This window comes from Pseudorca crassidens, chromosome 16 (assembly GCF_039906515.1).
Source record: "Pseudorca crassidens isolate mPseCra1 chromosome 16, mPseCra1.hap1, whole genome shotgun sequence".
Taxonomy (NCBI): Eukaryota; Metazoa; Chordata; class Mammalia; order Artiodactyla; family Delphinidae; genus Pseudorca; species Pseudorca crassidens.
Genome location: NC_090311.1, coordinates 49,217,117 through 49,241,521, shown reverse-complemented (window position 1 = coordinate 49,241,521; position 24,405 = coordinate 49,217,117). Strand labels below are relative to the sequence as shown.

The 24,405-nt window shown below is 39.6% G+C and overlaps 1 protein-coding gene across 2 annotated transcripts in view; it reads right to left on the bottom strand.

Moving 5' to 3' along the window:
* The window catches only part of GRID1 (glutamate ionotropic receptor delta type subunit 1), a 666,917-nt gene that overhangs the window by 177,561 nt on the left and 464,951 nt on the right, over positions 1 to 24,405 (bottom strand). The gene's annotated exons all lie outside the window — the stretch shown is intronic.

Here is a 24,405-nt window from a genome sequence, read left to right as displayed (position 1 = left end):
CTGGAGAGTTTTTTTTATCATAAACGGGTGTTGAATTTTGTCAAAAGCTTTTTCTGCATCTATTGAGATGATCATATGGTTTCTATTCTTCAATTTGTTCATATGGTGTATCACGTTGATTGATTTGTGTATACTGAAGAATCCTTGCATCCCTGGGATAAATCCCACTTGATCATGGTATATGATCCTTTTAATGTGTTGTTGGATTCTGTTTGCTAGTATTTTTGCATGTATATTCATCAGTGATATTGGCCTGTAATTTTTTTTTGTAGTATCTTTGTCCGGTTTTGGTATCAGGGTGATGGTGGCCTCGTAGAACGAGTTTGGGAGTGTTCCTTGCTCTGCAATTTTTTGGAAGAGTTTGAGAAGGATGGGTGTTAGCTCTTCTTTAAATGTTTGATAGAATTCACCTGTGACGCCATCTGGTCCTGGATGTTGCTCTGGTGGGCAGAGCTCAGCAAAACTTTAATCTGCTTGTCTGCTAATGGGTGGGGCTGGGTTCCCTCCCTGTTGGTTGTTTGGCCAGAGGCAACTGAGTGATGGAGCCTACCTGGCTCTTTGGTGTGCCTAATGGTGGACTCCAGGAGGGCTCACGCCAAGAAGTACTTCCCAGAACTTCTGCTGCCAGTGTCCTGTCCCCGCACTGCGCCACAGCCATCCCTCAACTGTGCAGGAGACCCTCCAACACTAGCAGATAGCTCTGGTTCAGTCTCCTATGGGCCACTTCTCCTTCCGCTGGCTCCTGATGCACAAACTCCTTCGTGTGTGCCCTCCAAGACTGGAGTCTCTGCTTCCCCCAGTCCTCTCAAATTCCTGAAATCAAATTCCACTAGCCTTCGAAGTCTGATTCTCTGGGAATTCCTCCTCTCGTTGCCAGACCCCCAGGTTGAGAAGCCTGACGTGGGGCTCAGAATCTTCACTCCAGCGGGTGAACTTCTGTAGTATAACTGTTCTCCAGTTTGTGAGTCACCCACCCAGCGGTTATGAGATTTGATTTTACTGTAATTGCACCCCTCCTACCATCTCACTGCAGCTTCTCCTTTGTCTTTGGATGTGGGGTATCTTTTTCAGTGAGTTCCAGTGTCTTCCTGTCAATGATTGTTCAGCAGTTAGTTGTGATTCCGGTGCTCTCACAAGAGGGAGTGAGAGCACATCCTTCTACTCCACCATCTTGAACCAATCTCTCTCATGATTTAAATATCAACTCTGTCACCCATCATTTTAGCTACTTAATATGATCAGTAACCTAATCATTTACATGATTTATAGTATCATAGGACAAGAACAAGCATAGGACAAGAATCGCTGAGACTGAATCTGTGTGCATCAGTGCTCATAGAGAAAACGTTTCAGGCAGCAAATGTTTTCAAGATCAGGCTCATAATAAAGTCAATAATTAGTTTCATAAGTGTATTTCTAACCATGTCTTCCATGACAGCCAATGACATAACACCAAAAATATTGGATGAAATGCGTCTCCATGGAGGAAAGCAATTCTCAATAGAGGAAGCTTGTCTGATGCCAGCATTTTCGGATTATAAACCTTAGAGTGTCCAAAGGATTGACGGATTGAATAGCTTTCAGGTAATCTACTAAAAGTATTGTTTCTCTCAAGCTACCTTTGATGGGGATTAAGCAGTGGCAAGTTCAAAGTTTTACTTCTAAACAAGTGCCTGGGGTACAGCCAGTACTTACCACTGGGTGCCAATAGAGCCATATGCTAGGAAAGGCAGCTGAGCCAGAGGTGAGACCTTACATTTGCCTGCTGTCATCATGAGACAACACAGCCATGCCCTTGAGGTCAAAGGCTCATGGAGAAGTGTAAAGCTGGCTTGCTTCCAAATGATTGCTTTCCCTGCCCCTAAAGAGACAGCAAATTCAATGCGGATTATTTACCAACCTCTTGCACTACTTACCTAAGTCTCTGGTTTAAAATGGCAGATGGCACATTTCCCCCCAAATTCTAATTAAAATATTTATGAATACAGAGAAATGATTGTTTTTAAATCAAAGAAAAACAGATGAAGACAATTTGGCAATCATCCTATTGTAAATATTGGGGGAAGTTCCATTGAATATAAGGTTGATGGATATGGATTGAGAAATATAACTACCTATGTTTTCTGGCAAAAGACAGAACAGCCTGGCCCTTCTAAAATGTCACAGGCAGATATTCTAACATCACCCTTCCCTTCCTTGCTTTCTCTTGAGATTGGCACCCAGGGTCTAAGCTAACCTGAAGAGTGCACAGTAATTCCATGAGCATGTGGTTCCTGCTCTTAGGCAGCTAGACAAATTTCCCATCTTCCCAAACATATGACAGCAAAGGTTCTTGAAAGGTGATCTGCAGAACATTAGTCGTATAAAATGTATCACAGAGAGCCTCATCTAGCCCCATCACAAGGAGCTACAGAGCCATCAAAGCCTCAGAGAGTCCATTCAGTAAAGAATCCTTTATGGTTTTGTTTCACTATTTCTTAAATGTATTTGAATAATTTTATTTTTCACTTAATGTCTAATACACATTTGGAAGAACTACTGTTCCTTGAAACATATTTTCAGGAAATGTTCTAAATCCATTCAGGAAAAACAGTTTCCAGAGAACTACAGAGCAAGAAGTGGAGAAGTATGGGGACAGGCAAGGACACACTGAATTCTGGGAAATGTAGTCCCCCCCAGCAAAGCACACTGGGCTGAGACAGATTTAGGAAGAAGCTTAGTCCTACAGCAGGGATTGAAGTTGCTCACCGGGTAATATATTTAGAGTGCCAGAGAAAGTGACCATGGATAAAACAACACACAATGAGGTAAACAACACAACCTGCAAAATAATTCAGAGGACATTTCTTTTTTTTTTTTAATGAAACTTACAAAGAACTAAAAGAAAACAGACTAAGATGGAAGTCACAGGAAGAGACAGAAGAATAATAAGCTGAGCTTAAGAGGCGGTTGGTGAGTTAAGGAAAGAAGGGTTGCCAATAGAACCAAACTTCTAATCCCAATATTCAAGTCTATATTGGAATGGACGAAGAGAAGACTGAATTGGTGAGATGACGCCTCCTTTCCCTGGCTATGTGAGGGCAATGACAGAAATAGCAATGGCAAGGGGTGAAACATATGGAGAGGACCAAGGATGGGGAGCAAGGCCGGAATTACAGAAGATTCTTAGAAAATACAAATCTGCAAATACACAAAAACTTTAACAGAACCAAATGAAGATACAAATGAAGGTATATTTTTTGAATTTTAGAAGAATCAATTGTAAATCAAAGGAAACCACAGTACTTGAAACAAAATTATTTCAAATAAATCTAAACATTTTCTGGTTAAATAGATATTTTAACTGAACGAAGAGTACATATTACAACAAATTCTTACAGAAAAAAAGTGATGTTGACTAAAATCAGATTATTTCGGATTTTTCCTTTCTTACACTAAAAACAGAGAAAAAGGAATAAATGTCTCCAGCTTATGTAATAACACAAGAAAAGTGGATTCCAGGTTAAGAATGGCATTGCTGGATATAAAGGTCCAGAAATTAATAAAAAGTGACATACTTGGAATAACTGCATAAATATATAATCCAGATTGGAAAAATAGCATGAATATAAAATCCAGCCACCTGAAAGAAATAACAGAGTTCAGAAACCAAGATAGTCAAATCATGCTACAAAGGCAATGATGCTGAACACTGAAATAATTTAAGCACATAGTTTATATGTGTTAACTCCGATTTTTGGATTTCTGATAATTAAATGCCAACCTGTCACTTTCCTCTCAAAAGCAGATAGAATATCAAGAAGCAATACTAAGTTCCCTTGTTTGGAACATAAGAATGCAAGGTATTGGATAGTAGTAGAAACATCCCTGGACCACACTGGGTACCACAGAAAAGCAGAGGAGGATTATGAAGAAAGAAAGAGACAAAAAGCAGTCTGTGGGTGAGGCATGGCAGAGGAGAAAATAAATGAGGTAACTCTATAGATAAATTTTCCAAGACTTCAAGAAGATGAATGAACTTGGATTGAAAGTGCCACAGGATGAAACACAGGGAAATAAGAAAATGTAAGAATTGATATTATAATGAAATTGTAAAATATCCTAAACAAAGAAAAAATTCAAACTATTTCCTGAGAGAAAGAGCCAATAACCCATCACAAACATTTGACATCAGACGTCTTAATAGCAACACCGGATTCACGAGACAGTGGAGTAATATTTTTTTAAGGTGTTTGAAACAAAGGTACATTAGACCTGGAATTTTATATCCAGCCAAATTGCCTTTCCAATGTCATAAAATAATTGTCAGACATACAAGGACTCATTCGGCTTGTCATACAAAGTCCCATTTTAAAAAGACTTCATGAGAAAGTACTCAAATAAAAAAAGGAACATATCTAGCAGATGTTGGAGATTCATGAAGTAGGGGTGAAAAAAATTACCTGTAAAGTTTCCTTTTGTCTTTAAAACACTAAAAGCACCCCCAGAAAGAGAAGACAAAGTAGATCCATAACTAACCAAAATGAAAAGCCTAGAAACAGCAAGATGATGTGGGTGATGGTAGATGTTAATAGTACAGAGCAGCTACATTTCTTATCATTTGAAAAAGGAAAAAAAAAACTTTTTAAAATGAAGAAAAAGTTGGATAATTTAAATCAAATCTTCAAATCATAGAAAACTTCAAATTTCTTATAACTGTAAATAGTATTCCCAGTTTAAAATCAATGATTTGGGAAAAATCTGCTGTGTGTTATTTACAAATTGTGCTCTAAGGACACAGAGAGGTTAAAAGTAAAAGGGTGAGAAAAAATGTGCGAAATTATGTTAATAAAAATTTTTAAAAACAATAGCGACAACATAAGGTAAACATTAAGGCAAAAAGTATAAAGAATATAGACAGTCACTAAGAATGTCAAAGAGTTGAATCAAAAGGTTATTATATGTCTAAACATATATGTATGTAATAATCAGCCTCACTATGTATAAAGCAAACATACAGAATTGCAAAGAGAAATGTAAAACTCTCGCAATGTAGTAATTATATCTGAGCAGCTTTCTTAATCGTTGGTCAAGCACACAGTCGCCAAAGATACAGAAGATGTGAACAACACGATTTAATGAACATATAATTATGCACTGGACAACTGGTTACATACTAAAGATGGATAAACTATGTTCTTGACCAAAAGTTAACAGGTTAATAACAAAAAGATAAATAAGGGATTCCTGTGTATGAAAGAAAAATGAATTAATTCTAAATAACTCAGAGATCATAGAAAAATTCATAGTGGATAGTTCAAAACCACCTAGAACTAAATTAATTAATTAATAATACAACCACCACATAGCAAAGTTTATAGAATGTGGCAAAAGTGGTAATTTGTGGAATACTTATATCTTCTAATCCTTATATTAGAAGAGCAGCGAGACCTAAAAATTTAGGAAGAGGATAATAATAATTCCAAAAACATATAAGAAAGGAGATAATAAAGATAAGAACAGAAGTGAACAAAATATTTATTAACTAAAAAATTATTTATAGGGCTTCCCTGGTGGCCCAGTGGTTGAGAGTCCACCTGCCGATGCAGGGGACATGGGTTCGTGCCCCGGTTCGGGAAGATCCCACATGCCGCGGAGTGGCTAGGCCCGTGAGCCATGGCCGCTGAGCCTGCGCGTCCAGAGCCTGTGCTCCGCAACGGGAGAGGCCACAACGGTGAGAGGCCCGCGTACCGCAAAAAAAAAAAAAAAATTATTTATATGTAACTATTTGCCAGGCACTGCTTTAAGTGTTTTATAATTAGTAACTCATCTAGTCATCATAACAACCATACCATATAGGCAAAGGTGCAAACCAAAAGACAAAGAGTTTAAATGATTTACATAAGATCACAGGGCCAGCAACTGCTGCAGCCAGGATCCGGTTACAAAGTCCGGGCTTCTTCGCTTTCTTAAAACAGAAAGAATCAAACAGAGATAAAAGTGAATTTTTTTTAAAGAAAGAATAACAAAATAGGCTTCTGGGATTATTGATTTTTCCAGAAGAAGAAAGAGAGAGAGAAGGTACAAACAAATATTACGAATGAAAAAGTGACATAATTACCAATATAGCAGACATTAAAAAATAAGAGAATATTAGTAATTCCTTTATGCTAGTAACTTTTAAAAGTTAAAATACATATTGGTTAAAACTAATATACAAATGGCTTAAGAAGAAATAAAACACAAAAATTCCTATAGCTTTTAAAGAAATTTTAAAGCAGTAGTTTGTACACATGTCAATCCCAAACTCCCAATCTATCCCTCCCCCACACTCTTCCCCTCTGGTTACCGTAAGTTCATACACACTACTATATTTAAAATAGATAACCAACAAGGACCTACTGTATAGCACAGGGAACTCTGCTCAATATTCTGTAATAACCTAAACGGGAAAAGAATTTGAAAAAGAATAGATACATGTATAACTGAATCACTATGCTGTACACCTGAAAGTAACACAACATTGTTAATCAACTCTGCTCCAATAAAAAGTAAAATTATTTTTTAATTTTTAAAAATAAAAAGAAATAAAACAGTAGTTAAATTTTTCTACAAATAAGTTCTTGACAGCTTTACAAGCAAGTTCTAGTAAATTTATAAAGAAATGTCCTTTTAGAAATTATAAGAAGAAGAAGCAGTCCCTAACTCAACTCATGACCCACTCTAATTTTGATACCAAAAGAAACAAAAATAGTACAAGCAGGAAATTTTACTGGACCATTTCATTCATAAATATAGATGCAAAATATTCAGATGAAAATACCTAACACAAATGCCAAACAACTAAATACAAAAGCATATAAACGAGATTAAATACATTAACAAAGAAAACCCATCTTCACCTCACAGAGGCAGAAAAAGCTTTTCCTAATACTCAATATCTATTCATGATGAAAATCATGATACAATAAGAATAGGAGGAAAGTTCTTTAATCTGATGAAAGGTAACTACAAAGTACATTTAACTGACATAATCCTAAATGGGGAAATAGTAAAGCAATTACTTTAAAATCAGAAAGATAAAAGGATGGTCATCATTACCAAATCTATTCAACATGATACTAGAGGTTCTCGTGTATACAATAAGAGAAAGGTAAAAAGAGACCTAAAGATTTTAAAGGAGAAAATGAGTCATTATTTTTAGATTACATATCTATGTGTACATAAAACAAACAAAAATGATCTTGAGAAAAATCTTTAGCTATAAGAGATGAATTTAGCCAAATGAGTTATTAAAAAATCTATTTAACATAAAGTCAATTGTATATACACCAAATAATTTTAAAAAATATCTTTAAAGAACGTTTACAACAACATAGCAGATAAATCTAACAAAATATGTGAAAGATCCATATTGAGAAAATTATAACAATTACTGAAAGTCATTAAAGAACTAAAAAAAGTAACAGTTAACTCAAGAACAAGGAAAGACAGACATAATATGGTAAAGATATCAATTTTCCCAAACTGATCTATATAAGCAAAGAAATGCTAATCAAAATATTAGCAATATTTCCCAAGGAACTTGGAAGAATAAAGAACTAAGAATAGTTAAGCCATTTCTGAAGAAGAATTGGGAGAGGGGACCCAACTTAACAGATAGTATATTTCATATATTTATTATTATATATAATTATATTATAATGTATTATATTATTATTATAATAGTTCAGTATTGGTACAGGGATCGGTCATTGACCAACATATTGTCTAATAAACCCCATATTGGTCAAAAAATTAACAATCCTCAAAAATATCCCAGCAAGTATTTTGTGAAATTGACAATCTGATTTGAAAGAAATTATATGATTCTAAAAATTTAAAAGATCTAAAATAGACAAAATAATTTTCACCAAGAAAAACAAAGGTGGAGAATTTATATTACCTGATTTCAAGATTTACTATAAAGTTTCAGTAATAAAGATTTGTATTAGCATAAAAATAGATGTATAAAAAATGAAACAGAGCCCAGAAAATAGATCCATGTACACATGCTCAATTGATTTTCAACAAAAAAATCCCAAAGTAATTCATTAGGGCGGGTATTTCAACAATTAGATATCATGTAAATAAATAATAACCTTGATGCCTACCTCAAACCATATGCAAAATAATAATTCAAAATGGATCCTGAAAACTAAAACCTAAAACTACAAAACTTCTAGAAGGAAACATGGGAGACAATATTTGTAACTTTGTGGTAGGCAGAGATTTTTTATATATATAGGAAACAAAAGGCACTGACCATAAAATAATTTTTGATAAACTGGATGTCATAAACATTAAATGCTTAAAACCTTTGAAAGACACCATTAAGGAAATAAAAAGGCAAACCATGGACTGGGAGAAAATATTAATAATAATATATCCAACAAATAATTGATATCTAGAATATTAAAGAAATCATACAACTCAATAAAAGAAAAAACACAACCCTATGTTTTAAATGGGAAAAAGATTGGAATAGACATTTCAGAAAAGAACATACTAGGACTTGCAAATACACATACAAAATGGTACGCAACGTCATTCACTAGTCATCATAGAAAAGAAATTTGAAAACCCAAAGAGATACCACTATGCACCCACTAGGATGACAAAAATTTAATACACACAACAAGTGTTGGCAAGAATGTGGGACAACTAGAACTTTCATACATTGCTGGTGGTATTGCAAAATGGTGCAGATGATTTGGAGAACACTTTGTCAATTTCTTGTAAAGCTAGACACACACTCGCCAAGCCCTTAGAAATTTACTCAAGAGAAATGAAAGCATAAGTCCATATCACGTAAGGAATGGTATATGAATGTTCTTAGTATTCATGATCCAAACCTGGAAAGAACCTAAATGTCCATAAAATTGTGCTTATATTCATATAATAAATAAAATATAATTCATTAATAAAAAGAAACAAACCACTCATACACAAAACAACATAGAAAAACTCAAAAACATTAGGCTAAGTAAAAGAAAGTTGATATACAAGATGACTATGAATTTTAATGTGCCAGAATAGATAAAACTAATCTATAGTGACAGACATCAGGTCATCATTTGTATACAGCGGAGGGGGGCACTGAATTCCAAGGGGCATGGGAGAATTTTGAGGAGTCATGGAAATATTCTATCCCTTGAACAGATTGGTGATTATCTGAACACATTTAACATTACTCATCCAATTGTGCTGTTAAATGGTGCACTCTATTACTTGTAAATTATATCTCAGCAAAGTTTTTTTTTTTAAAGCTTTTGCTAGAAAATAAAAGAAAATATTTTTACCTTGGATTGACACAAAAAGTACTCATTTTAAAAGTAAAGAGAGATAAATCTTGCTTTATTAGAATTCAGTATTATTTGAAAGACACCTTAAAGAGATGGAGGAATAAAACATGATACGAATCATGAAGATAACTGCATGACTTGAAACCAAAAAGTTATAACCTCCAGGAACACATGAAGAACTCTTATTAATCAATGAGAAAGAGAGAAATTATTCAATAATCAGCGATAAAGAGCAAAAAATGAGCAAAAGAAATAAACATTATCAGGAAAAATGTAGGCTAAGTTAACATGTGAAGAAAACTCAGTCTTCACAGTGATCAAGGATATGCAAATCAAGATCGTTTTCTTGACTGGCAAAGATAAGAAGTCCAAAATGTAGTAAGGGGTAAGGAAGACATGGATCAGTGGAATATCACACACATCACTGGGGGCATGAGTTAATATAACCACTCTGGAAAACAAAATGATACTATATGTTGATTTTTAAGTTGATTATTCACAACCCAGCAATTCTATCTCTGTACATAGTCAAGAGAAACTCTTGTACATGAGCACATGTATAAGTCAAATAGTGTTAATGACAGTAATGTTTATAATAATAATAATAATAAAAACCTGTAAATAAATCGTGTCCAAGTCCAGGGAAATAGATAAATCATATACTCAGAAAATAAAATATTATACACCCATGAAAATTAAACAACTTTGTTACACAGAATAAACGTTATTAACATAATGTTGAATTTAAAATTTAGTCCCAGGAGAATATTTACAACATGGTATCTTTATTTAAAGTTCAAAACCATTTAAACTAAACAATGCTTCGAACAGGAAGAGTGTGGCATGTAAATAAATATGTGATAGAATCATAAAAATAAGGGAACCTACCATGATAAATAACTATAAAACCTATTAAAATGTATAGAATAACTGTTTTCAGGCCTTTATATATCAGCCGGTACATGACTACATTTGAGATAATGAAAAAAACATGAGAAGAACCCAATAGTCACACTAGATCTTCTTACCTAAAGACATTTTTCAATCCATTTTGCATATATATCAAACAAAAGCACGGATTAGCAGTCTCAGTAGGTGGAGGCAACAGTTTGTGGTACCAAGGTGAGACCAATTTATGAAGCATGCTGAGAGAGGAAGAGCTGCAGTGAAAGAGTACAAAATATCTCTGCAAGAATTGCATGCATCTTCTTGAATGTCTCCTAGGATATGTATCCAGCCCGCAAAGAATCTACGAGGATATGATTGACCTGCTAGGAGGATGGAGAAATAAGCAGGTATTTCAGAGTCTCAGGATGCTTGAGCTATGTTAAACTTTAGGCTCAGCAAACTGTAAACATCTTGATGAATATCAATCACTTTCAACTGAGACCCCAGGAAGCTGTGTCCTAAGAGTAAGAATTCTATTTTAAGAGTGAGGGAAAAATTACAATCATCAGAGGAAGATAATACAAGGCAGACCCTTCAACATACCTCACACAATGTAAGTGGAGAGATTCCTTAAAAATCACAACTTAACAAAACTGACTCAAGAAACAATATAAAATCTAAATATACTCATTGCATGTGTATGTGTGGTCAACATGAGTTTGCTTCAATAGTGTAATCTCCCAAACATTTAAGAATGAAGTTACACCCATGTCACAAGTTCTTCCAGAGACAGAAACAAGGCAAACACTTTCTATCTCATTTTAAGAACCTCAGCCCTTGATAATCTTGATACTAAAACCTAACAAGGACATTATCACACAGGATAATTACAAACTCTCCATGAACTTAAAGAAATTATCAACAAAATATTAGCAGATTAAATGTGGTGATATACAAAAAGGATAAGGAATTATGACCTAGCAGGGCTTATCTGAGCAATGAAAAATTGCTTAACTTTCAAAAATCAATCAAAGTGAAAGTTTCTGAACAAGATAGTGCAGACTCATTTCTCCCTCCTCCTCCCTGTTAAGTACAACTATACACCCTGGAAATAATGCAAGAGGCAACCAAAGGAGAACTTTGAAAGATGGAAAGGGGGCAAACTGGTCAAAGAACCCAAGACTGTAGGAACAGCAGAGTGACAGAGTGCCCTATGGTCCCCAACCAACAGAAGAAAGCAAAGCCTTGAACTGGGAACTACAATCTAGCAACAGAAGGTGGCCCATGTAGGCTCATTCTTGCCCAGCCAGCACAGCCCAAAACACTGGAAAGGGAGATCCATCAGGAACCTGTCTGGCAACAAATGGCCCGGTCTAGAAACTACTCTCCTTTTGCACCAGCCTGAGCACTGGCCTGATCCACCAAAAGACACCAGGCAGCTGGGCAGCACTAGGAAGGGGGTCTCACCACACGCATATAGCCCAGGCATTCCTTTTGCTGCTGTGGGCACAAGACTCTGTTCCCCTACCAAGAGACACCGAGGCAGCTTGGCAGGACCAACAAGGGAGATTCCACCATGGCAAGTGCTCAGTACATGAAGCCTCTTTTTCCCCATAGGCCTGAGAATGCCCTCCATCACCGAGAGCCACCAGGTGGCCTTAGCAAGGTGCATCCTGCCACAACCTGGCCTCAGCCAGGGAAGTGCTCTCCATTCCTCACAGGCAGGGTGGTCTGGCCTCAGGTGCCCAGCCTGGGAAGTGCTCCTCATCTTCACAGGCCAGAGATTCTCTTCCTTCAACCAGAGGTACCAGGTGGGGTCCATCCTGGAGAAACCCCTTCACCTTCCTCAGGAAGCATGAAGAGGGAGCTATAGGAGCCCAATGGCACCAGGTAAACCAAGCAGACCAAGTCAGCAGCACAAAATAGCACCAGCTCTTAAAATTAAGTAGTGATTGTAAGCACAGCAGACAAAAATAGGCCAGACATGTATGCTTAAACTAAACAGGATAAATCCCTACTAAAATAAAAGAATTAAATAGAACACAGTTTCCTAAGATAATTACCATGAGGTTCAGTATATAATAGTAATTACTCAGGCTTCCCTGGAGGCACAGTGGTTAAGAATCTGCTTGCCACTGCAAGGGACATGGGTTCAAGCCCTGGTCCAGGAAGATCCCACATGCTGCGGAGCAACTAAGCCCGTGTGCCACAACTACTGAGCCTGCACTCTAGAGCCTGCAAGCCACAACTACTGAGCCCGTGTGCTGCAACTACTGAAGCCCATGCACCCTAGAGCCTGTGCTCCACAACAACAGAAGCCACTGCAACGATAAGGCCACGCACCGCAACAAAGAGTAGCCCCCGCTCTCCGCAGCTAGAGAAAGCCTGAGCACAGCAACGAAGACCCAACACAGCCAAAAATAAATAAATAAAATTTAAAAAAAAACTTTTTTGGGGGGTGAAGTAGAAAAGAATAGCTTTATTGCTTTGCCAGGCAAAGGGGGCCACAGCGGGCCCATGCCCTCAAAACTGTATGTCCCAACCTGGAGGGGGTAGTGAGGAGTTTTATAGTAATGGTTCAAAGAGAAGGGCATGATCAGCTGGTGGACGTTCTTCTAACTGGTTGGTGGGGAGGTAAGCAGGAGTTAGCATCATCAGCCTTCTGGTTCCAACCGGTCTGGGGTCTACGTGCTTGTGGGCAGCATACAATTAACTTCTCCCACCTGGTGGGGGTTTCAGTATGATTTTAGATGCTATCCGTTCCAAGGTAGTCTCCCAAACAGGTGTTAGTGCCCAAAAAGTTCTCACAAAGAAACAGCTCAGAAGACGTCCCCAGTGGTGTTGACGATGAGCGGGAGTTGGTGTAGCTGTAAGTTGGGAATAAAGGGTCAGCACCTGGTTTCAGGACTTAATGAAGCTCAGCTTCTTGATGTCTCATTGCAGAAGGAATTCAGTGAGAGACAAAGTGATAGGTAACAAGCGGATTTATTTATAGAGAAACACACTCCACAGACAGAGTGTGGGCCATCTCAGAAGGTGAGAAAGGCCAAAATAAATAAATTTATTAAAAAAAATTACGCATCATATCAAGAACCAGGAAAATCACAACTCGGATTTAAAAAAAAGAAAAGACAATCAACTGATGCAAAGACAAGACAATCAGATGTTAGAATTATCTGATAAGGATTTTAATTTCATTATAAAAATGCTTCAACAAGCAATTACAAATTCTCTTGAAACAAATGAAAAAATAGAAAATCTCAGCAAAGAGAAAGTATAAAATAGAACTAAATGGAAATTATGGAACTGCAAATTAACAAAAATAAAAAACTCACTGGATGGGATTATTTTAGAGTTTAAAGGACAGAGGATAGAATCAGTAAACTGGCTAACAGAACAATAAAATTTACATAACATGAGACTGAAAAAAAAATGAATAGGGCCTCAGGGCCCTGTGGAATAATAATAAAATATCTAACATTAATTTCATTGGAATACCAGAAAGAGAGGAGAAAGAGTGTGGGGATGAAGGAGTATTCAGATAAATAATGGCCGGCAATTTATCAAATTCAGTGAAAGACTTAAGCTTTGAGATGCAAGAATCTAGGAGGCCCAAACAGGGTAAATTCAAAGAAATCCATAACACAATACATCATAATACAACTTCTGAAAAACAAACACAGGAAAAAAAATCTTGAAAGCACACAGAGAGAAACTAGCCAGAAGAAAACCAAATTAAATGACAGCAGATTCCTAATCTGAAACCATGGAGGGCAGGAGAAATGGCACAACACGTTTCCAGTGCTGAAAGGAGAATTCTCAACCACAAATTCTGTATCTGGCAAAACTATCTTTCAGGAATGAAAAAGAAATAAAGGCATTACCAGAGGAAGGAAAATGAAAAGAATTTGTGGCTAACAGACTGATCCTTAAATATTGGCTAAAGGAAGTTTATTAAACAGAAAAGAAATGGTAAAAGGATTCTTGGAGCATCAGAAATAATAAAGAACAACAGAAAGAGTAGAAATATGAGAATATACAATAGATTGACCTCCTCATGAGTTTTTTATATATCATATTTGATGACTGAAACAGAAATTATAACACTGATACTCAAGACAATGAAATTTAAAAGTGAAGAAAGTAAAGACACTCAAATGGAAGTAAGATTTCCGTATGTCACTCAAAGTGGTAAAATGTTGACTGATAGACTGATAAGTCGCATATGTATATTGTAATACCCAGAGCAAACACACACACACACACACACACACACCCCCCACACACACAAATGAAACTGAGGAAATCTGAAAGTGAGTCAGATTCAGGCACTGGATCAATGTCTACCACTGGAAGAAACAATAAAGGGTATACTGGATCTTGGGATCTCTCTGTATTATTTATTACAACTGAATGTGGATCTACATTAATCTCAAAATAAAAGTTTAACTTAAAAAAAGAATATTACGAAAAGGAAGAGAAATTAGGAGGTACCAACCTTTCCAAATACTGGAGCATATTGTAAAATAATAATATTCAAAACAGCAAGGTATAGTATTAATGTAAAAAAGAGAATTAATAAGGTAGCATCAAAAAGGAAAAAAATAAATCAATGCAATTTACTGCATTAAGAGTAAAAAGTGAAAATATAAGTTATATAATTATCTCAATAGATGTAAAAGAGTCTTTGACTAAATGTAAAAATACCTTTCACTAATACCCCTTTTGACAAAGTTGTTAGCAAACTAGAAGTTCAAGGGAATTTTCTCAGTCTGAAAAAAGAACACTTACCAAGCACACTGGGACTTCCCTGGTAGTCCAGTGGTTAAGAATCTGCCTTCCTGGGACTTCCCTGGTGGCGCAGTGGTTAAGAATCCACCTGCCAATGCAGGGGACATGGGTTCGTGCCCTGTTCCAGGAAGATCCCACATGCTGCGAAGCAACTAAGCCTGTGCACCACAACTACTGTGCCTGCGCTCTAGAGCCCGCGAGCCACAACTATTGAGCCCACGTGCCACAATTACTGAAGTCCCTGCGCCTAGAACCCATGTTCCACAACAAGAAGCCACTGCAATGAGAAGCCCACGCACCACAATGAAGAGTAGCCCCTGCTCGCCACAACTAAAGAAAGCCCACGTGCAGCAACGAAGACCCAGTGCAGCCAAAAATAAAAATTAATTAAAAAAAAAAAAAAGAACCCACCTTCCAATGCAGGAGACGCGGGTTCAATCCCTGGTCGGGGAACTAAGATACCACATGCAGCGGGGCTACTAAGCCCAAGTGCCCTGGAGCCCACGCACCACTACTAGAGAGAAGCCACAACGAAGGACACGCGTGCAGCAACTAAGACCCGACACAGTCAAATAAATAAAATAAATATCTTTTTAAAAAATGGTGCATTATAAAAAGTTATCCTGAGATTAAGAACAAGATAAGGATACCCACTATCATTACATCTATACAACTTAAATTAATGACCCTAAGTAGTGCAATCAGTAAAGAGAAAGGAATAAAGGGCATAAAAATTTAAGAAGAAAAAGAACTCTCATTTTTCATAGATGATATGATTGTGTGTATAGAAAATCTTCAAGAATCTTCAGGCAAACTATTAGAATAAATCAATAACTAGAGTTCACTAGAAACAAGTTTCATATACAAACCAACTATATTTCTATATACACACAATGAACAAGTAGAAAAATAAATTTAATATATACCATATATATTATCATAAATGTCAATATCTGGGGGCAAAAATCAAACAAAGATTATTCATAATCTCTACAGTGAAAGTTGCAAAGCTCTCTTGAGAGAAATTAAAGACCTAAGTAAATTCAGGGGATACTATGTTCATGAGTTGGATTAGCATATTAGTAAGATGTTAATTCTCCCTAAATTGATCTAGAGTCCATGCAATTTCAGTCGAAATCCTAAATTTATAAGAAAATGCAAAGGGCCAAAAATAGCCAAGTCTATCTTTTCTGCCCATTCCTTCCTACAAACCACAATAAAGGCTCTTGTTCACATTTTACCCTACTGCTTCTGCCTCCTGACTGAGGCTGGTGCGTCCCCATGTGGCCCTGTATGGTGTGGTGTGCCCCCTTCTCTTAGGAATTGTAACAAACTATCTTTTCAATAGCAGGGATCTCCTGACCTGTTGGCCTCACCATACCTGAATAATAAAACCTATATTTTAAAACACAGTAAAATGAATGAACTAAAACTATATACGATGATAATAATAGTAAATCTCACAAACCTGATGTTAAGCAAAAGAAGGCCGTTACAAAAGAGGTCAGAATAAGTGCGTTAGACGTCAGTAGTGTTTCCGCTCAGGAGTGTAATGACCAGAAGGGGGCATGAGGGAGCCCTCTGGGGACACTGGTGATGTTCTGTTTCTTGTTGTAGGTGTTGATTGCATGGGTGTGTTCAGAAAATTCACTGTGATTTACTCATGATTTAGGCACTTTTCTATATGAGTGTTACACTTCAGTTTACGTTAGAAAAACCACTAGGATTCAGCCACAACTGTATTGAGAATAAAATAAGAACATTCCAAAACTGGAAAGAATAAAAAAAATATATCTAACACTTCATATCATTAAGTTTAAAAATTAACGATGAAACGAATACTAGCAGCAGGGAGACGAAGGAAAAACAAACAAATTAATTAGAGTAACATAAAATGCAACAAAATTGATTAAATAAATCAGAACTGGTTCTTTGAAGAAATCAACTTAAAAAACTTCGGTCAAGTCTAATCAAGAAATAAAGGAAGACAACACAAACACACAATAGTATCAATGAAGAGAAAGATATTTCAACAGGCAGATATTTTTAAATTATTTGCAAATATTATATTGAGCTTTAATGAAACATTTGAAAATGCCAGTGTTTCCTAAGATTTTCTGTACAGCAGGTTACTAAAAATGACTCGAGGAAATGTAGGAACCAGAAAAGAAATTTTTCAAGATATCGAAGTAATAGCTCCAAGACCAACATCTAGCCCAGATAATTTTACAGTTGAATTTTTTTCCAACTTTCACTCTGTACATACAAGGGTAAAAGAATGAGCAGTTCCTCATCGACATCATGAAGGGAGTAAACCCTAATACAAGTTGGACACAAGCACCCGAGAGAGAAACTATTGGTCACGGTCACATATGCATCTAGATGGAAAACTTCAACTGCAATAACAAAAAAGCAAAACAACCATTATATAAAGACAGAAAGCCAGGGCCAACTCCTGGGAAAGTTCTCCCCACCTATAAAAAGGAAACACAGAGAAGAATACCCTCTTCTTCCCTGTGCTGCTGTCCTTCTGGGTATGGCAGTTGGAACTGCCACAGCCATCCTAAAACTATGAGGAGAGCTCAGACTCCGCCCTGTGGAGAGCCAAGAAGAAAGATGAAAAAGACCAGAGCCTTTGGTCTGGGCACTGATTGTCTGAAGTGGCCAACCCTGGAGCCACCCTAGCTCCAGGCCTCTTTTCATGTGAGATAATAAGTCTTCCTTATTCCTTAAGCCACTCAAAGTGAGCATTGTTACTTGCAGACAAGCACATTCTAATAATATACAAAGATGAATTATATTTAAGCAGAGGAAGAAAAGAGAGAAAAGAGTCTTAGAATTTTTAAAAAATCACTGAGGAAATACATAAAATTTAGTAGAACATATGATAAATATGACATTCAAGTCCATGGGGCAAAGGAAGGATTACTGGATAAATGACAGAAGGAGCCAGTACTGAAAAATGTAAAAGATAGGCCATAACCTCACAATTTACCCCAAATCTAATCCCAAGTAGATGGCAGATTTCACTGAAATAAAATCAAACCATAAAAATACTAGAAGAAAGTATGGATGAAGAGTATCTACTTTGCAAACTGGGTATGTCTTTCCAAAAAAATATAAACACATACATTTTTAAATGTCTCTATGTGAAAATATTTTCTTAATTCAAAAGCAAAGGATAGGGACTTCCCTGGTGGTGCAGTGGTTAAGAATCCGCCTGCCAACGCAGGGGACACGGGTTCGAGCCCTGGTCCGGGAAGATCCCACATGCCGCAGAGCAACAAAGCCTGTGCACCAAAACTACTGAGCCTACGCTGTAGAGCCCACGAGCCACAACTACTGAGGCCCGCGCACCTAGAGCCTGTGCTCTGCTACAAGAGAAGCCACTGCAATGAGAAGCCCGCACACCGCAACAAAGAGTTGGGCACCCTCGCTCGCTGCAACTAGAGAAAGCCTGTGTGCAGCAACGAAGACCCAACACAGCCATAAATAAATAAATAAATAGGCAAGCAAGCAAAGGATATATGGGAACAACATATTTGACACAAATAACTATCAATTCCCTTCCAAAAGACAGGTTATATGAGTTGACAAGAAAAATTTCATTCCTGATATAAAAAAGCAAAGGACCTGAGGTATAATTTACAAAATGTGAAATATATATAACCAATGATCACATTTTTAAACGTACAATCTCCCCAAAATGCAAATTTAGTAGCATTTTTTCATACTGTTACCAAATTAGCAAAAATGTTTAATATATCACTCAATTTTTGAGTATAGGATATAACAGAGACTTCCATATATTACTGATGGATGTGTAAGTTATTAAATCTTTCTATAATCAATTTGAAAATATGTATGTATCAAGTACATCAAGAACCTAAAATTATTATCGGTGGCTTTTAATTCCACTTACTAAAAAAAGTTAAAGAAATATAGATGTAATAAAAGTATATGTATTTTGGATATCTGTCACAATACTATTCTATAATAATACAGTGAAAATGCCTAAAGATACATCATATGGAAAGATAAAATTAACGATGGCTCCCTATAAGTTGAGTAATGTGTTTCCATTAAAAATAGTTGTAAAGAATAGTTAAAGAAGTGAGAAAATACTCCCAAGACAGAATTAAGTGGAGAAGTCAGGATATAAAATTCATGTACAGTAAATAGCAACTTGATATGCATATATATTACTATCTCTATGTGCAGGGTGATGGGAAGAAGAAAAAAATAACAATAAGTAAAATGCACCAGAAATGCTAACAGTATCTACCTCTTGGTTCAGAGATTATAGCTGACTTTTATATTCTTCTTTTCATTTATCTGTATTTTCTAAATATTCTACCCTAAATGAGCATGTATCAATGCTATCTTCAAAACGAAGAGATGTCACTTAAAATGAAATATTTAATCGTATCTTTTCCTTATCCCTTTACTCAGATGAAGCAGCAGTGTTTGTTTGGGGTCTCAGTTCTATCCAAAGCGGTTCTGCACAAGGGTTTGGAAGGGTTGACATTTTACTTGGGAAATACGCTGCAGGAATGCTAATCCATGAAGAGACTGAAGTTTATTTCTCTTCTGTGACTCCCTGTGCATGGCCGGAGTCTCTGTCAGAGCAGCTTAATAGAGACACTGCACAATTCTCAGGCTGCCTCCTCCCAGCCCCACCACCGCTCACTGCCCACCGCCCCTCCCCATTACTGAACCCACTGCGAGGCTCCTGGCACTGCGGCGGGAGCCACCAGGTAAAGGATCCCAGCTGGGCTCTAAGAGGCAGCTCCTGCTTCATTACAGAGCTCTCTTGTCCACTGGCTGATACCCTTTCCTCCTGGCCTCACTGCTTAGAGCTCCTGGACCCTGAGACTGTGGGGCAATTTGTAACACAGTGCAGCAGACCTGGGTAAGAATGTTAATGATGTATTTCCAAGCCCGGGGAGGGCTGGGGTCCTATAGCATGACAATCACTCCACGATGAGCAATTATTACTCTGTGAATTATTTTCAGAGCAGCCACAAGGCCCTGCCGGGGCCACGACATCAAGAGAGCCATTTGATTCCTGTCCAAAGCCAGCTTTTATGAAGAATCAAAATTGACAGAGAAGACAGAAGAAACGTCTTAAACTAGTAAAGGAGAAGGAAGGCCTCCCAGCTCCCTGGGTGACTGCTGGAACAGGGAGGCTAAGCCAATGGCACTGGTGGAACTTCATGTTAGCACCCTCTAGAGCAAGGGGAAGGGACTGTGGGGCCCTAACGCTGGCCGGGGGAGTGAGGTGGGCAGCAGCGGAAAACAGGCTGAGGGGAGTGAGGGAGTCACAGAACCGCATCATCCTAAATTCAGAAATGATGTTCCAGGCCCTTTGCCACACATACCCCCATACCCACCCCAGGAAACCTGGCTTCCAGCCCCAGCGCAGCCACCTGCTTGTTGGTACCACCTAACTGAGTCTCTCCAGGCTCTGGGCCTCAGTTTCCCAACTGGAGCTGCACAGAACACCATGGAGAGGCTGGGGACCAGGGAGACCGATTGGGTGAAGCTCGAGACCCCCTGCCCCAATTCCCCACCATCGTAACCACGGCATGTCCGCTTCCATGACGGTTTAATATATTTGGGTTGCAGTAAGGTACTGCTGCAACAGATTTTCTAGGACTAGAGAAAAGCTGGAAAACCACTGGGCTAAATCCTTTCTTAGTCTCTTGGTCCTAACTCAATTCTACTCTATGGAAAGGAGCATCAAATAGTCCCTTTCTCTCTCTCATCACACCAGGGTGTCCTTTGTCCAGGAATGTCAACGCATAAAGCAGCTTCACGGGCTTTCCAGATGCTTCCCGCCCACTTCCCCACCCTTCTGCCCAAGGAGACAGGCTAACCTCCACTGAGCTAGTGAATTAGGTGGATGGTGCCCATGGGAAATGAGGTTCAAAGGGCCTTCAGGCATCTGGCAATTTTCCCAGAGTTTCACTGTACCAGGGAACCTCATTAGTGGAAAGGAATGATTCTCCCACAATGGAAATCTTTAGGACAGAGAAGGGCAGACATTCTCAGCAATCATGTCATGGAAGAATGTTTCTGCTGGGCTGTGGCTCACGTTACATTCCAGGCAAGTCATGCTTGTGGAGAAGACTATAACCATGTTTTCCTTCTTCCATTCATCATATCAAAACAGTCCTGAAAACAAAATCTCATCAGAGGTGAAGCCCCCAGCTCCCTCTCAGCCCTTGGTCTTACAAGGAGTGGAATCTGCCCCCAGGCATGGAAGGGGGGATGGGCACTGCCCACCATGCAGAGCCCTGCTCCTGTCTCTGGCCTCAGGCTTTGGCACACGGGTGTGGAGAGGAGCTGCCTATCCAGGGCACCTGCAGGCAGAAAGCCATGCTCTAAGCCTCCCTGTGCCTCTCTGCTCTTGTGGGATCTGGGGTAGATAACTCAGAGAAGGTGTATAGCTCCAGCCGCCCGAAGCTGATGGCCCAGGCCACACGGGAGAGCGCTCGCTGCCAAGTGCTGCATGAGGGTCATGACTCTGGGTGACCACGAGGTTCCTACTGTTTGCACCTTCCATCTGAGAACATGAAAATTCACAAAAAGGAAGTGGCTGCAAAAGCTCAGGAGAGCAGAGCTAGGAGCATCACAAAGGCCCCCAAGTCAGGGAGACAACGTACTGTGATGCATCCTTGTCCACAGCAGGTGCTCAGCGGTCCCTCCTCGGCTCCCTCTTGTCCTGTGCTTTAAACAATGTTCCCTGCCCCCACCTTTGGACACTTTCCTACAGGTGGTCTCCACCAATCCCATCCCAGCTCATGTCATGAGCTGAGGACGTTTGCAAGGACGAACCCATGGGACCGTCCTTTGGAGACTTCCGTCCGAACAAAGAGAAAGCCAAAGAGAAAAGTGTAGGGCTCCAACAGGAACAAACATTAAGGCAAGTCCTGTGGGAGTCGGACAAGACTTTCCAGCAAAGCCTGCCCCTGGAGGGGTTGCTTGGTAATCACCCATGCCAGGGAGCTCCAAGCGGAACACAAAGACGATTAATATTTTGCCTGGAGTTACACAGCAAGAGGGTGACATGGACCTTTGATTTTGCCATCCCACACTCCCTCAACAAGAATGGGCTTCCTGGATGAGATAATTTAGTAAGTATTTGTCCAGCACCCTGCAGTGAAAGGCGCTCACCCACTCCTTCCATCCTCCGGAGGGGCTGAGTAATCTACAGCCTCTTGATGCCACTTAACCTAAACTGTCTGGGTGACTCACCCTCCCTGAGAGTTCCCTCCAGGGTATTCACTTTAAGAAAACATCCATTTGCTCCCTAATTTAAACAATTCCTCTAGGTTTAAATCTTAAAGAAACTACTTGGTTTTTGTTTTTGTGTCCGTGTTCGTTTACTGTTGTTGTTTTCCAGTACAGATAGATAGAGGATATATTCCTATATTGATACCTGTCATCTTTTCAGGGACCCCCTGACACTGCTCCACCATGAGAGGACCCTACCGTCAGTGCAGTTGGCTCCTCTAGCCACAGAGAGATGCAGCTGAGGGGCCCTCGTCAGAGCTGCCCTTGCCTCCTAAGGATGACTGATCTTTGCACTGCCTTTTGTGTGTCTCTGAACCCTAACCCTACCATCACATCTGCTGCCCACCCTCAACTTTATTTTTAGGTTGCCCCAATTTCCCAGCCCTACCCCTCCCATCCCCATCTTCCACCAGGAACCACAGCTCGGCTCTGCCTTTAAATGCTCCCCTAGACCCGTGCCACTCTGTCCCAATGCGCTCTCCTTGCTTCATCCTGAACCCCCACAGGCCTTGCTTTAAGGCATCCTGGGCCTGAATAGCAAACATTTGCTATGGTAAATCCCATTCCCTGCTTTCCAGATAACCTCTCCTTAACAGAGATAAGCTGCCAGGCAGACAGATAACAACTGGGATATGCAGTTATTAAGGGCAGATTTTAAAATGACAAAAGATTACATTTAAAAATAAAGCCCACTTGAAAATCAGCTTCCCTTCCAACTCAATCACATTCAGACCTCCTGCTCAGCAGCTCCTTATACCGAGAGATTCAAGCTCCCATTGGCTTCAGGGTATTGAAGGAGCGTTGCCATGGCAACACGGAAGGCCCAGACACCTGAAATGGGAAGTGGAGGACACAGTACCTCCCCTCTCTCAGGCACCTGGAGTGGCCAGGATGACCCCAGTCGGCTGCCTAAGACGAGGCGGGGAGCCCTACAGCCAACATTCCCACCCAGTGGGGAGACCTTGGGGTTAGAGCTGAGCTAAAAGAACGTGGAGGGGGGTAGCAAAGGAGCCAGCAGGCAGGGTCTGATTTTCTAGGATCTCAGAGGAAGACTTGGGGATGAAGACAAGTACTGTGGCAAATATGAATGGTCACTGAGGCAGGCAGCTCCTTTCATACCAGATTGACTGAAAGGGCTCCCTGGTCCTGGTTTCCCCTTGCCAGGTGGGAGTCCCAACATAAGCGAGTTTCTACTGTGGCCATGAATGACCCAGACCAACGCTGACCACCCATCCCCAGGCTCCCACCCACCAAACCTCACAGCTTTGGGCATCCCTAACAGACATCACAGGTCATCTCTGACACCCCTGACATTGCAGGCCACACCCTGGCTTCCCAAGGTTTCACACCATAGTCACTAACCCCCTTTCTGATGCCACAATCAATCTTCCGAGCTCCCAAATGTCATCAAAGCTTGGGTGTCACCACTGCCTCACAACCAATTATTGAACTTCTTATTATTTGACCAACTCATGACTATACTTTCTGTCACGGAACGGGCTGAAAGTCCACCATCCCCACATCACAAATGGACCCCCCAGCCAACCCAGCCTCTCCCTAGCAAGCCAGGCCTCCTCCCCATGTTCTAACTGATGAGAGCTCCCCCCGTGCTTTCCAGCTCTCACACCCTCCACGACTTCACACATGCATCCTTCCATCTGGTCCTCAAGGAGCACAGCCAGAGAATGCCTTCATCCAGATTCTCAGTACCCCAACATCATGCAACCCCTTCCTGCCCCTCTGCCGCCCCCAGCCAATGCTAGAGGCCAGGCTAGAGGGCTCTCTATTAGAGGCTTATCCCACCTGCTGAGAACTCACCATGCGCTTCATCTCCAGGGCACTATCATTAGTAGAGATGTCTCCCCCTCAGATGTATAGAAATGTGTGTGTGTGTGTGTGTGTGTGTGTGTGTGTGTGTGTGTGTGTGTGAGTGAGACTGCAGGAGCCTCTGCCTGAGTCTATGCCAACCAGCTCATGCTTTAGTGCTTTCCTGATTACACGGAGCCCTGTGACCCCTTTACATCATGGGTGCTCCCATCTCTGGCTCCAACAAGCACGTGGTCTTCCTGTGCAGGCCACTTGTGGGAGAGCATCCCTGGAGAGC